At 39.3% G+C, this 5,575-nt stretch overlaps 1 non-coding gene across 1 annotated transcript; it reads right to left on the bottom strand.

Annotated features, from left to right (window-relative positions):
* Positions 1-5,196: 5,196 nt before the first annotated feature.
* On the bottom strand, positions 5,197-5,303 carry LOC141603402 (small nucleolar RNA R71). The gene has a single exon (XR_012525281.1). It is a non-coding gene; the product is annotated as a small nucleolar RNA R71 (small nucleolar RNA).
* Between the last annotated feature and the right edge of the window lie 272 nt (positions 5,304-5,575).

Genomic DNA, 5,575 nt, shown 5'->3' with positions numbered 1-5,575 from the left:
TGATGGGGCATCGAATCTAAGAGGATTTAGAATAGGAGTATTGCTCATTTCTCCTGAAGGTGAGCATACACCACTCTTTGTCAAACTCGACTTCGAGGTGACAAATAACGCAGCAGAATTTGAAGCTTGCCTCATCGGGCTACAAGCGACAGTAAGTTTAGGCATCAAGAATCTTCGAGTTCACGGAGACTCATCCTTGATCATCAACCAAATTACGGGATTTTGGAAAATTCGAAGTGAAAGTCTAGCACCCTATCAGGCTCGGATAGATCAAGTTGCCCAACTCTTTGATCAGGTCACTTATCTACACCTACCTCGCGAAGAGAATCAATTTGTCGACGCTCTTTCAAAACTTGCATCTTTGATTAATATGCCAGATGACATGGTAGAAATGCTTTTATGTATTGAACGACGGTCAGAACCAACCTATGTGCACCAAATTATAGATGAGGAAGAAAATCCCGGGGAACCTTGGTTTCAAGCCATTCTAAACTTCAAGCTCAATGGTACATATCCACCAGATAAGCATAAGAGGGGACAACGTGTCATACGCCTACTAGCCTCTCAATACCTTCTCATGCAAGGAGGATTATACAAAAGAACACCTCTTGGTGTAGTCTTGCGCTGCCTTGATCATTCACAGGCACAAAACGTGATGGAAGAAGTTCATGATGGAGAATGTGGTCCTCACATGAGTGGACTAATGATGGCAAAGAAAATCACGCGTCTGGGATATTACTGGACCACGATGGAGTTGGATTGCATTAAGTATGTCAGACAGTGCCATAACTGCCAAATTTTCGGGAATGTGCAACATGTTCCTCTTTCACTACTTTACACCATGACATATCCTTGGCCATTTTATGCTTGGGGAATTGATATCATCAGGAAGATCACTCTAGCTGAAACAGGAGGCCATTGTTTCATTTTGGTAGCTATCGACTATTTCACCAAATGGGTCGAAGCGACATCTTGCACTAGCCTCACAGCCAAGAACGTGGCAAAGTTCATACAAACCAATATAATCTGTCGATATGGTTGCCCACATGAGATCATCAGTGACAATGGATCACATTCCAGGCTGAGACTGAACAATTGCTAGCCAAATACAAGATCAAACACCACCATTCCTCGCCATACAGACCTCAAACTAATGGCGCGGTAGAGGCAGCTAACAAGAATGTCGTCACTATCCTCAAGAAAATGATTGTCAATTATCGCGATTGGCCCGACAAGATACCATTCGCTTTGTGGGGTTACCGCACATCTGTTAGGACACCCACTGGGGATACCCCTTTCTACTTGACATATGGCATGGAAGCTGTACAACCAGTTGAACTAAAAATCCCGTCCTTGCGCATTTTGCTTGAAACTCAAATTCCATAAGCTGATTGGTAAAGGAACAGATATGAAGAACTCATCCTCTTGGATGAACGAAGATTGCAAGCATTGTATAATGTGCAAACCTATCATGCACGTATCAAACGAGCCTTCAATAAACGGGTTAAGCCCAAAAACATCAAAGAAGGAGACTTAGTCCTCAAATCCGTCAGAGCTCTACTACCTGTCGATCCACGTGGAAAATTTAAACCCAACTGGGCTGGACCATTCTTAGTCAAGTCCATACTCTCGGGGGGTGCGGTTAGGATTACAGACTTAGATGGGAATGAATTTGCTAACCCAACTAACCTCGATCAACTGAAACGATACTATGCCTAGTATAGGACAAGAAACGCGCCTCGCGTGACACTTACGTGCCGCTATTGCGACACGAAATAAAAATGGCCCTTGGCCCGCTGAGATAAAGCTCATGTCCCTTTGCTCTTGCATTTTGACATTTCGTCATCCTCATATCATCAAATAAATTGAGTTGTATTTTAGGAGTAAGTAAAGCTCATGCTTATTTTCTAGTTCACTACAAGCTCTTGCTTAGAACAATTATTCTTTTACATTTACTCGAACTACGCGCAAGGGTTTGATTTCATTTTTTTTAATGAATACGTAGAGAATCCTTTACAGGATACAACCCATTATTTTAAATGTAAATAGAAGAAGATTTGCAATTATATTTGAAATTCGATAAGAATAATAAAAGAAAATCACAATAGTTTCTTTAACTAATAAATCTTTTACTCATTTGTTCTATAATAATAATAATAAAATGCCACATAATATAAAATGCTGAAAAATAAATGCTAGGCTAGGATTCTAAAAACCCAGCCGTTTATTACAAATAATAATAATAATAATAATAATAATAAATAGTACTACGACTAAGGCTACTCTTCCATTTTTCCTTTGCCTTTGTCATTTCTATCATACTTTTTGTCTCGACCACGAGCCGGGCGCTCTTGTGCAATCTCTAACCTAATCACCAAAGGTCTCTCTCGCGGTCTAGCCTTACCATTTCGATCCACCACAATCTCTGCGGCAGGAGCGGTCTTCGGTTTCTTCGACGGATGAATGACTCGGAATCCGGCCTCCTCCTCCTCTTCAGTCAATTATTTATGGTTCTCCTTTGCTACTTTGCGAATCTTGTAGTCAACAGGCTCGTGCTTCCTCAATTTCTTACGCTCTTCAGGAGTAGCAGCCTTCCTCCATTGCAAGTATGAATCAGATACCCATAAGGAGCCAACAGGAGAAAGTATGAACCACATGTTCCTTTAAGCCCACTTGAGGGCCCCACTCTCGACAAATATCTGTAGTATGTGCCAATGCAGTCTGAGGAACAGTGTCAAGCTTTGGGATCTTCTTGATGTGACTCATATTTGAGCATATTTAGTCCCCGAATTAGCCTCCTTCCTATGCTTTTTAGTGCATAATTGGGTCATTTACTATCTTTAGTCTTTCGTTTAGCATACTCTTTGAGGTTTTGATCCCTTGGTAGGAAAGAAGTAAGAACCTTGTATTTTCATGGCAAAATGGAGCTAAATTGATCGAATCTAATGACCAAGCATCAAAGGGAAGACAAGACTAGAAGGCCTATGTAAATAATGAAGTAAATGGGCAATGATGAAAAGATCCATGCATCTCCAACAAGATCCTTGAGGATTGTTGGAAAAAGAAAAGAAGAAGATGTGACTGGCTGCTAATCTGAGCGTCGCAGTGCACGGGACGAGCGTCCTGGCCTGCTACAATCCGAGCATCCCGTGGCCAAGATGCTCGTCCTGGTCTCTCTCAATTCGAGCATCGCCCTCACCAATCCGTTCAGATTCCTCTCCAGTGCAGACCGTCCTTCAGCCAAGCCGCTTAGGACGAGCTTATTCCATGAAGACCACCAAAATGGATATGCGCATCTCCCTCGAGAGGAGCACTTCCTCAACTTTTCTTAAGGGTCTTAATCGTCATTTAAGCCCTTAGTAACCCTAATTTACGTACCTAATCCTTAGTATAAATACCCCATTGTACTAGTTAGATTATGATATCCTTCACATGCTCTTTTTAGGATATTCTAATCCAATTTTAATCTCATCTTAATCTTGTAATCAACTCTTAATTAAGCTTTAATACAAATCTCATTTCCTTAATTTCTCTATTGTTCATCATTTATTTTGGGTAATTGAAGATTATTTGGGTATTATTGGGAGATTAACAACCTTTCATCAATTATCAAGTACTTTTATTATTCTTTGCTTTATTATTTGGAATCATCTTTAGGTATAATTCTCTTAATACCTTTTTAATTATTGTTAATCATCTTTATTTATTCATCATCATGTTTTGTCTTGCTAGTATGATTGACAACCTTATTAGCATGTTAAACTTGATAATGAGTGAGTAGTCATCTTAACTAGGGTTAATGGGAAATTAGGGGAAACCAACATGGGGGATGATTCATGCTTAATCTAATATGTTCACATAATTTATTTGCTTGCTTGTTGTGATCTCAACTTATGCACATGTTATGTTTGATGAAATGCGAGCCTATGAATCCTTGCATTTTTTACCCATCACTTACCTATTCAATGAGACTTGTAAGACATAAACCAACTCGAGTCTCATTAGACCATGCATATAGTTGAGTAGGGAGGATTAAGTCGACGTGTAGGTATTTTACACTCTAATAGATTCGGCTTCGGGACCCAAACCTTCCTAGGATTGTAAGATATAAACAACTCGATCCTATCACAACAATAATTGCTTGCTTATAATTTGAGAATATGTTTGTATGATCAATTCCCATGTATCCCCTATGAACCCATGGCACCCTAGTGCTTTTAATCAATTATTTACATCTCATTTTAATCATCTTGCTTGTTTATTTACATTGTTATTTAGCTTAGTTGATCTCCTACCTCAACCCAAATTGTGACACCCTTAGACACAACCATTTGCAATCGAAAATCCTACATCAATACCCGTCTCTTGGGATCCGACCTTTACTTACCTCTTTACTAATAGTAGAGTAGTTTGTGAAGTTATAAATATTGTTTTGGTCTAGTTAACTTTTGACGACGAGTAACAAAACCGACGAACCAAAAATGGCGCCGTTGCCGGGGACGGTGTTAACTTGATTTAATTTTCTTTGATTGTTTTTAGTTGTGTCTTTCTCTACCTTGGGGAAGTAAAACTCCTCAAGGTTTGTTCTAATTATTTTCGAGTTGTTTGATATTTTGCATGTCTATAAGATCACAAGGTAACTTGTTACCCATTGATCACGAAATTGAAAGGACTTTGACCAACAGTAGAAGACTTGCTAGAAATACTTTGAGAGGTATTGGTGAAATTGTGGATATTCAACCAAACAATATTGAGTTCATCAACGCTTTTGCAAGAGAAGGAGAGGAGAACCCAACATAAAATCAACCACAAAATCAACCCACAATGCCTAAATTTTCATCACATTCTGTACTAACCGAGGAGAACCTACCAAATAGTACTCCCACACCACAACATTTGACCGATAATTTCATAGCAAAATCCGCATTTATCCAATTAGTCGAAAGAAGCCAATTTGGGGGGATGCCTAGTGAAGACCCTCATTCTCACATGTAGACTTTCTGTTACTATTGTGATGCGATTTCTCAAACCGGAGTTACTAAAGACCAAATTCGATGGGTCTTATTTCCTTTTTCTTTGATTGGTACCGCGAAATAATGGTTAAAGAGCCTTGATAAAGCTACTCTTGGTATTGACTCTTGGAAGAAATTGGCACTTGCTTTCTACAAGAAATTTTATCCTCCGGAAAAGACTAACATGCTAAGAGCCCAAATCACGGGATTCAAACAAAGGGACGAAGAATCTTTGTATGAAGCTTGGGAGCGATTCAAAAGAACTTGTCACTCATGTCCTCATCACGGACTTAGCGAGTGGTTCTTGGTACAACAATTTTGGAATGGTCTTTATAAAGACTCCCGAAACATTTTCAATATGGGATCAAATGGTATGTTTACCGAAGTTGATGATAATCAAACATGGAACAAGATTGAGGAAATGGCGGTCCATAACTCACAATATAGTAGACCTCAGAAGGCTACTAGAAGAGGAAAGCATGAAGTGGACTCTATTACTCAATTGGGTGCTCAACTTAATGCTCATATTGATACCATTAATTTAAAGTTTTAGAAGGCTATGG

This window comes from Silene latifolia, chromosome 9 (genome assembly GCF_048544455.1).
Source record: "Silene latifolia isolate original U9 population chromosome 9, ASM4854445v1, whole genome shotgun sequence".
Lineage (NCBI taxonomy): Eukaryota > Viridiplantae > Streptophyta > Magnoliopsida > Caryophyllales > Caryophyllaceae > Silene > Silene latifolia.
The sequence above is the reverse complement of the archived record's forward strand: the minus strand, read 5'-3'. Positions and strand labels throughout refer to the sequence as shown.